The sequence below is a fragment of the Dasypus novemcinctus genome, chromosome 6 (genome assembly GCF_030445035.2).
Source record: "Dasypus novemcinctus isolate mDasNov1 chromosome 6, mDasNov1.1.hap2, whole genome shotgun sequence".
Lineage (NCBI taxonomy): Eukaryota > Metazoa > Chordata > Mammalia > Cingulata > Dasypodidae > Dasypus > Dasypus novemcinctus.
The window spans coordinates 15,033,461-15,043,658 of record NC_080678.1 but is presented as its reverse complement, the minus strand read 5'-3'; the positions used below and the strand labels follow the sequence as shown (position 1 = coordinate 15,043,658).

At 42.2% G+C, this 10,198-nt stretch overlaps 1 protein-coding gene across 1 annotated transcript in view; it reads left to right on the top strand.

Annotated features, from left to right (window-relative positions):
* Positions 1-2,223: 2,223 nt before the first annotated feature.
* LOC139439079 (soluble scavenger receptor cysteine-rich domain-containing protein SSC5D-like) overlaps positions 2,224-10,198 on the top strand; it is a 127,321-nt gene continuing 119,346 nt past the window's right edge. Inside the window, exon 1 of the mRNA XM_071215543.1 lies at positions 2,224-2,271. The gene's annotated coding sequence lies outside the window, so the exon portion shown is untranslated. The remainder of the gene's footprint in view (positions 2,272-10,198) is intronic.

The following is a 10,198-nucleotide window of genomic DNA, read 5'->3' as shown; positions in this document are numbered from 1 at the left end:
GACACTTAGTCAAGGAGATACACAGGAGTAGATTCACAGGAGAACACAGGCAAAGACAGGACAGAGAAGAAAACATAGTTTTGATATTGGAGCCCCAGGGAGAGATGAGCCATTTGCCTGATTGTGTGCAGCTGAAGAGAAGAGAACTGCTGCGCCCTCTACCAGCCTACAGTTGAGATAGGAAGAAGCTGGGCCCATGGAGCCTTAAGACAAAAGAGGAAGGCTGAAGCCTCGCAGATATTACCCACCATCCAACACGAAGCAACAGACTTTGGCGAGAAAAGTAACCTTGAGTTGGGCTCTTTGGGGCCTTGTAACTATAAGCTTCTACCCCAAATAAATAGCTTTTATAAAAGCTGACAGATTTCTGGTACTTACATCAGCACCCCTTTTGGCTGACTAATATAGGTGGTTATAGTGAAAAAAAATAGAGATTCACTTTTTAAATTTTTTAGTTTTTTATTGAAGAAGTTAGAGGCTTACAGAAAATACAGAACTACAGAGTTCCCTTATACCTCCCCTATTATTAACACTTTGCACTAGTGTGGCACATTTGTTATAATGATGAAAGAATGTTTTTATAATTGCACTGTTAACCATAGTCCATGGTTTATATTAGCATTCACTGTGTTGTACAATCCTATGATCTAAATTTTTTTTTTTACTCTAGTAACATATATACTACTGAACATTTCCCTTTTTAACCACATTCCCAATACATGATTCTGTGCTAATTATATTCACAATGTTCTGCTACCATCACACATTCACTTTTGGTCTATGAAGTATTATAAGAGCTAATTATTTTTGTCTATGTAATCTCTCTCACACTATGCCTATTTTTTTTTTCCCACCTTGGCTAAATTTGACAGAATTTATTCAATGACTTAATGGCATTGAGACTGTCAAAAATGCTCAAAGTCTCTGTTAGAAGGACATCTATAGAGACATCTTCCTTTTATCATTTATGCATCTCTTATATGCATGTCATTTTACTGAGTCCTCCTGACAATCCTCTAAAGTAAGCAGGAAAGATGTATTTTCTCACTGTTTCAGATGAGAAACGAAGGCTCAGAGACACTAAGAGGATGGCCCCAAATCACACATATGGAGCAGAACTCAGGCCCTTTGAATCCAAGTCCCATCTCCCCCAGCTGCCAACCATGACCCTCTTTTTGCCATCGTGGCCAGATGCTGACCTGCACACAAGAGAAGCCCAGAAGCCATTCCTGCTGGATGCGGCAACCAACACATTGGGTTTCTCCAATTTGCAGAGTGATCTTGATATCATAAAGATAAGTAAGACCTGTATAGTCCAGTTGAAAACACTCCCTTCCAACTCCTTCTTAAAACCCAGGGCACACTGAGACTGCAGGGGTCTGTTTCATTGCAGGTGTGTGGAGCTCCAAAAGGTGCTTTTTCTATGAGAATACTGTTGTACCCTAAGGCTCAGAGCAGAGGATAATTGGTTACTATATGCCATAGATTTAAGTAGAAAGCAGATATTCATCAGGGAACCAATAATTTGAAGACCATCAGATATCAAAGTATGCTGCAAAGTTCAATTCAGTCCAACAGAAATGCCAGTTCAAGGGATCATACTAAGCATATCATAAGTAAGCAATATTATAACCATTCATGATATAAAGAGAAGTCCTACTCTCAAGGAGTTCACAAGCTAGTGGGAGAAATAGGACTAAATCTCAATCAGAGCAGAATGTATTGAGTACTAGAAGGGAGCTGCCAAGTGGAAGCTGTGGAATCAGAGGACAGGGCAAACATGTAGTTTGGGAAGAACAGAAAAACTTCAAGAAGAGAAGAGACAGACTGTGGGCATTGAAAACTGAGTGAAATTCCAGCAGCTTCTTCCCCTGAGAAGGACCCCATGCTAAAGGAGATGATGCTTTCGATGAGTTCTAGGGCTCCTGGTAACCTCACACTCCACAAGGGGCACAGCCCAAGCTTTGCTGTTTCTTCTCTCTGATTTCACCACCCAACTGCCCCAGGGAATGCATCGAATAGGCAGAATTACCCTTTCCCAATGGCTAACATACACAAAATGTAATTTGTTGTCCCATGCTCTGAATGTCTGCCAATCAGAGTCTGAGAAGAGCATCATGTTGCACCGGCCCGCCCCTGCAAGGGGCACTTGAAAACTATTTAAAGCCCAAACTCTGGGATTTCCAGTAGCTGGAAGCCCTCCCAACATGGGCTGCCAAGCCCTCCTCCTTTGGCTGACGGTGTTTCATGCAGTTATTCTACATGACGCAGGTACTGCAGCTCATGTCCTGGGACAATTTTTCTCATGCCTTGTTTTAAAATTGAAAGGGAAAATATGGTTATTAACACACTACTGGAAAGCTTAAAAGTAGACTGAGACAAATAGAACTTTTTCTCCATTTAATGCAGTCCAACCACTGATGAGATATTGCTGCGATGATAACTGAAAGAATAATAGTGGTAGGTGTAGGGGAGGTTGGATCAAATATTTCCTGTAAGAGTTATTCTCTGTGAGCAAAGCACTAGCCAATTTATTGTTATTTAAAAACATGGCTCTGGTTGGTTTGTAGGATTCTGGAAAGAATCCGACATCTGTAGGATAATTCAATAAGTGTTTTAAAAATATTTTTTGGCATAGGTATCAATATTTATCATGAGAGATATTGAATTACAGACATGATTTTTTAATTGTTCTTATATGGAATTCTGAAATGTGCAATAAAAGAGTATCTTAGCCTGAATGACTTGATTTAACAAAAAGTACCTGGTCTTTATTCTTGAAGCCTTCCAATCTGAAAATATGTGCCTTTCTAAAAAGAAACATATGTGTCAGCTTGATGGAATTGCTTTTCACCTATACTCCACATCTGTGCATCTTAAAGGAATTTGAATTTAATTTGCACTGAATTAATTGTAAATATTTATATAATTTCAATGATTTGAACCATTATTTTGTAGGTTTGGGGGAAAACATTAAAGTTGTTTGTTTCTTAGTTTTCCTATTTGTACTAATAAATGAAAATTTGCAAATACTCTTGACCAGCAAATAGCTTGAATATATTTTTCATTAACTATAAAGAAAAAACATAACTTCCTTACCACAGAATAACAGTTGAGTGTACGGATTATAACCAAGCTCTTTTATTTTCTGCAAATAATCATATAGATATGTTTATGTGAGCTACTCAAACTTCCTTTTTAAAAAATGGGTGTTAAGTAAAAAAATCACTTAAATGATTTCTTGAATCTTTGGGGATGCTGGACCTAGTTTCTCATCTATATGGAAGATGAAATTTATACTTGGGAATATGGGCTTTGGGGTCAGAAGGGCCTGGATCATTCAAGCCCCAAGTCTAATCACTTTCTGGTTATGTGACCTTGGGCAAGTTTTTTCATCTTCCTGTAAAAGGGGGATAATTCATAGAAGCAGTGGGGGATTTAATGACAATGTTTATAAATTACTTGGAAGAATGACTCAGGCACAGAAAATTTTTATTCAACTTTAAGTATTATTTTAATTGTCTAAGCCTCATTCCCACTCAAAAGTATGGTGTTATATAGATAGATGCTGTACATTCCAAATTGTGTAAGAGATAAAAATATAGAGCACTATAACATTTTACTATGATGTTTCTATTCCCCCAGGAAATCAAGGTATTGCCCTCTTTCAAAATTTTAGTAGTGGATTTTAACTAATAGAGACAATATTTTCATATACATAAATATAGCTGGAAAGGAGTTCTTTCCTTCCAGCGTAACTAGAGAGTCTAGAGATTTATAAACGATACCAAATGTGTGGAAATTGATGAGGCTTTCTGAAACATAACAACTTTTGGATATTCCTGAAAGAATTTAAAATTCTCTATTGTTTGACTTGTGGCAAAGATGAGTCTGACTTTGATGGTGCTCAAAGTGACAAAGTGTCAGCTTTGGGAATATAGTTATATGCAGGGTTGAAAGTGACCCATGGGCCAGTATGGAAGCTACTTCAATGAGCTCTGTCCCCACAGCCTTGTCTGAAGTGCTTTGCTACTCTTAGGAAGTGGAATAGGCTTAGCAATATAATCTGTTTGGAATCAAGTGTCCAAAGGATTCAGGAGAGATGTGAGGGGCGGAAATGGAAAGAACACTTAGTCCCGGGTCCTAGACTTTAAAGGTTTCTGGGAGCTGGAAGAAAGCCAGCTTGATAATGGGTTGGAGATAGCAGAGAATGTGTCCTTGAGATCAAGGATCAGCTTTAATTCTGGCCCTGACCTTCCTAAACCCCACCCCCTCTTCCCATTACACTGTAAAAGCAAGTCCCAATGGAAAAATAAGCCAAAATGAGGGCTACTCATTATATTGAATTGGGCATTTTGATAGTCCATTCACAATAACATTCATACTCTCTTATTCCTCTGATTTATCCTGCCTTCCTGGAAATTTGCACTTATATCCAAATACCAGAGCTATTTGACACACTGAAGGCACATAATATGTTATACTTATAGTACCATTTCCCAGCACAGTTCCTGGCAAAATGGTTTTTACAGAGTAAGTGAATGGAAAAAAATAAGCAAAAACATCACACCATTAAGTGACCTCTGCTTACCAGACCGTCTTAAAATAAAAACAACTGGACTAAGGGATATTACCCCTGATTTTCTTCAAATCTAAGGCTATCTGAGAGGCTCAGTAGATCTTGAAGACCATTTGCAAGTATCAGTTATCAATGGGGTCATTTTCTTGCTGGCTTCCTACCTCCTTTACCCCCTTTTCCAATGCTTTTGTCCATGCCTATATTCTCACCTTCGCACCCCCAAGGTGTGCACAGGTCCTACAGTTTATAGGGAAGTGCTTTTGAGTTTCCAGGGGAGCATGGATTAGCGATATGATATGGCCTTATAGGCACTGATTGCACAAGAGTCTTATGGACAAAGGGGCCAGTGAGACCTTCTGGGAACTACCATCTAGGGACAATCACTGTATAGGGCAGGTCACATAGATACAAGAAGGGATTTGGGGAACTTGCAGACCATTGGAACTCTGTTGATACTAAGATGATTCACATAAAAAGAGAACAAAGGGCAACTTGTTGACCACCGGAGAAAGAAGGGGTGTTTTTGAAAATGTGATTGTTCTCTTGTGTAGAGTTTATCTGATCAACATGCTCCAAGTTAAACAGTTAAAATAGTGTCTAAAAAAATCCGTTATGATCATGTTACAACCGGTTCAGCTATGGTATTGGTCTTGCTCTGTCTCCAGGGTCCTGCCCCCCGATCCTCACCTTCTCTCTTTCCCTCACTCCCACAGACCTTGCCCTGTGCACTCAGCCCTGCCTCTGCAATTCCTCAGCCCACTGGGTTTCCATCTCAGGCACCACCCTTAGCATGGAAATTAATGGTGTAAGGTCTCACCTGGATCCTTACAGCTACCCTGCTGTCCTATTAACATTTTCCCACTCTACATTCGATCATGCTCTGGCACACACCACCGCTGTCTGCCTCTGCTGGCATGGCTGACAGCTCTTCGAGCCAATCTCCCAAGGGCTCCCACCACACACACACTCACACTCACACTCAGGACCAACTTGCTTCATTCACCCTTTCCTCCTTATTCAAAGGAAGTCCTGCCTGCCCTTGCCCCTGTGCTCAATACCATCCCCTCCCTCGCCATGCTATCAGCTATCCCCTTGTTCTAGTCTTAAATCTTTCCCTCATTTCTGGCTCTTTATCTCATACTTATAAATTCTTCCCTAAATACTCCAAACCAAAAAGAACAAAACACTCTTCTTCAAACCACCTGCCCTCCTTGAACAACCACCCCACTTCTGTGCCAGAAGCAGCCCTGGCTTTCTCTACAGGAGGGGTGGGGGCAGCTTATGGGTGAAAGAGCTATCTCAGCCCTGGGGGACTTATCTCAATGCCCAATATTGAGGAAATGTCCATTTTCTGTATCAAAGAGCAGGGGTTATCCCAGTCACCCATTGAAATCCTTCTCCTTCCTTTATAGCCAGATTTGTTGATGAGCCGGTCATCATCTGTTCTTCTCACTCCTATGCACTCTGGTTTCAACCCTACCTCCTTTTTTGAAGCTGCTCTTTTTAGGGGAAAACATAGACTGGCCTTCAAACATCAACCCAGTGGCCTCTTCCTGGTCAGCCTCTCCACACAGGCCACACCAGTGATTGCCCCTGTGTCTTGACCCTCACTCCTTCTTGGCTTCTGCAGCACAGCCTTTGCTGTCTCCTCCTCCTTGGCCATGCCTTCACTGGCCCATTTTCTTCCTTCCTTCCTCTGAAGTCTTTGGGTCTCTCGAGGCACCTTCCACTCAATGATCTAATCTCTTTTCTGACTTAAGAAATCTTCCATTTGTAATCACATGAACCTTCTAAATCACCCTTGACAACACTTCTAATTCTCAGGCATGTATTTCCCATTGCCTGCAGACACCTGCAATAAAACTCCCTCCCCAGCTCAGCATTGCCTCCTCCTAACTTTTCTATTCTTGCCACCAGACTTTGAGTCTTTTGCTCTCATACCAACCCATCCCACTCCTTCCTCCATATCATATTTTGTTTTTGTTTTTTTTGTTTTTTTTGTCTTTATTTTTTTAATATTACATTCAAAAAATATGAGGTCCCCATATACCCCCCACCCCCCTTACCCCACTCCTCCCCCCATAACAACAATCTCCTCCATATCATATTAGTTGACAAGCTCCAGTACTTCTACTTTCAAAATGTCTTTAACGTGCTTCCTGTCTTGTCCTTCCATTGCTACACCAGCCTCAGGGCTCTGCTCCCTCCTTTCCTGACTCTTAGGAACCACTCACATTAGGCTCTCCCACCAGGAATCCATCCTACACATCCTTTTGGTTGGAGCTTCCTAACATGCCTCTCTTCAAAAATCTACCATCCAACAACTCTCTGTTGCCTATAAAATTAAGTCCAAGACTCTGGCATTGAAAGCCTGTCCCAACTTGCCTTTCCAAATTTAGCTCAATATTCTCCTTGTTACACTTTATGTTTCCAAACCTGTAGACTATTCATTCTTTCCTTTCCCTTAAGAAATGTATTTGAATAACTAACTTTAAAATATGAGCAGAGACATGATACTCTTCTTCACTACCTCCTCTAAAATACCTTACTTGGGATTCTCTTGTGTGGCAATGAACAAAGGGCAAATGAGGTACATCCTACAGAGATGACAATCATTTTTTGAAATTTCCTCTTTTGGCAGCACCACAATCTCCTGGAAGCTCTTTGTTGGTCAGGAGATTGCTAGTGCCTCTCTCCGTGACCTGTGAGCCACATGGCAAGCTGACTGCATTACAGAATGACTGAAGTCCTGGGGTGGCAGCCTCACTGGGACGTTGGCATTTAGCTTTCACATCTGCCCCAAATGCAGCAAAGAACTTTTAAGTGTGTTTGGGATTAGCACCCAGATATTTTACTTAGAATAACTTGCACTACATCTTCTTGAGAAGTTTGCCTGCTTGGACCAGGAAACGAGCCACTGTAGAGGAAGGGCAAACATGGAATGGGTTTTGTCACCCAAAGGTGCACTGATGTGTGGTTTAGAGATACCAATAAAGTGTCAGTCTCTGCAGTAGCTTCGAGCCACTTATTAGAATCCCACAACCAAGGCAGAGAAGGCAGAGTCCTCACCCTCAGGGACTGACAGTCTTAGAGGGAGGCAAAGAGTAACTCTTAAATGCCTTGTAACCTCTCCCACATTCAATAGTTCAGCAAGGGTTGCAGAGTCCACCTGTGAAATGTTGCTTTGTGCCCTCTTCTCCATCCCCAATGCTATTTCTTTCATTTAGCTTCTTGAGATGTTCTGCCCAGACAGTTCTGACTGCCTCATGACTGCTTTTTCTGTCTTCATCCTTCCAACTGCCATGAGATGTGCCCACCTACACCACACCTCTGAACTTGTCCAGCTTGGGCTCTGCATCATGCCGCTTGTTCCCTGAGAAGCCAGTCTCCCGTGTATGATGTATGAGGTCCTCCTTGGCCCAGCCATGATGACCTGTCCATCCCTGCTGTACAGCACAGCCCCCCAGGCTCCCCTGCCTGCCATCTGGTCTGACCTCTCTGCGGTGATTTTCCAAGCATGTTCCGTGGTTTCGCACCCTGGAGCTTCCACACCAGTGAACCATCTGGCAGCAGAGCTGTTCTTCCTGCTAGCCTGGCATGGTCTTGGTCTATCTGTAGGACTCAGCAGGAGGCTTCCCTGTGCTAGAAAGCCTTTCTCCTCTGCACCCTCTGGGTTCTACACACCCTGACCACAGCATCTGTCAGCAAACGGCATTGTTAGTTTCCCAGTCTCTCTCCCTCCCTAGGCTGAAAATACAGCAGGATGGGGTCTGTAAAGGGTTAAAGTATGTTCCCAAAGATCTACTGAAATTCCAATCCCAGCACCCCAGGATGTGATCTTATTGGAAATGAGGTAATTACAGGCAGAATTAGCTAAGATGAGGCCCGCCTGGAGTAAAATGGGCTCCCAATCCAATATGACTGGTGTCCTTAAGTGAAGATATGAGACAAAGCATGCAAGAGAGAAGGTGGCCCTGTGATGCAGAGGCAGAGACTGATGTGCTGCACCCGGGAACCAAGAAATGCCAGGGATCATTGACAAACAAGCAGAAGTTAGGGAGTCGTGAGGAAGGCTTCTCCCCAGTAGCTCTCAGAGGGAGCAGGGCCCTGTGATACCTGGATTTCAGACTCCTCCCTCAGAGCTGGGAGGCATCAGTGTCTGCAGCTTTAAGCCACGTTGCTGCAGTACTTGGTTACAGCAGCCCTAGGAAACTGAGACAGTGTCTTATTCATCTCTGGATCTTTGACAGCTTATTTATTTTGATTACTACACCTACACATCCTGGCATTAGTAGGTGCTCAGTAAATATCCATTGGATTCAATAGCATCACTGGACTGTAAAGCAAAAGTCCCAAGAGAGACATGAGTGGTGTGCTGGGTAGGGGCAGAGGGGCCATTCACTGGAGGCAATCAGTGAGCAGTTCCACAGGGAGCCTTGGCTGTATTGGTTGAATTAATTGATTATTTCCCTGTCCCTGGAAAGTAAAAGAAACCATGTGTGGTAGATTGAGTCATATTCCCACAAGACATGTTCAAGGCCTAACTCTTTGTCCTGCGGGTGTGAACTCATTTGTAAATAGGATCATCGAACATCCTATTTTGATGAGACCAAACTGAATCAGGGTGGGCTTAATCCAGCTGGGTTGGAGTCCTTATAAGCAAAGGAAATTTGGACACAAAAGTACAAGTTACAGGAGGAGATAGAAACAGATCACATGACAGAGGCAGTACCTGATCGCCCGCATGCCTCCACCAGAATGCTACAGACTCAAGAAAAGGCACGGCCTGCCAATACCTTGACGTTGGACTTCTAGGTTCCAAACTGTGAGCCAAAACCATTCTGCTGTGTAAGCCAAACAGTTTGTGGTATCTTGTTGTAGCAGCCTTACAAAATTGAGATAATGTGGAACGAAGTCAAGAAATTTGCAAATATGTGAATGTTGTAAACTCACTTGGACTTAAAAAGAAGGTTTCAAAATAGAGGGCAATGGCTACACCCCAACAGTTCATTCACCTGCTGTTACTCTGGGGCTAAGTCTTCATCCAATTTCCACTCAGATGGTGTTTGGAAAGTTCCGCTTTCTAGCCCGATAATATAAAACACCCTTTCTAGTTAAATTGCTAATCTCTCCTTTCTTTCTTTCCCATGTACAAGCGATTTGTACTCTTGCCAATTTAATTTATCTCTTTCTGGTGTTATATTATGTATCTGCAGGGCTTAAATTTCAGATGTGTTTTAATTTGCAGACACTCAAACCTGGTAGAACAGGACCTAGATGAGTGATTAGAATGGAAATGTCAATAAAAATTAGTCTAAGACAAGCTGCTAGAACTGGAGAGAAAAAAACTTTAAAAATCACTGTCTACCTTCAGACTGAAAAACCACACAACTGACACTTAGAACTTGGCTCCTCTATTAAGGAGCTATGTTGTGGAGGGCACATCACTTAACCTCTTAAGGTCTCAGTTTCCCCAAAGATAGTGAGAGAAACTAAATCAAGAAGTTTTTGCAAGTTTTCAATAAGATAATCATTCATAGTACTCAGCCCAGTGGCCAATGTCCCAGATAATGAAGACACTCCATCCATCCGCTGGTGCAGGACAAAACCTTTGAGGTA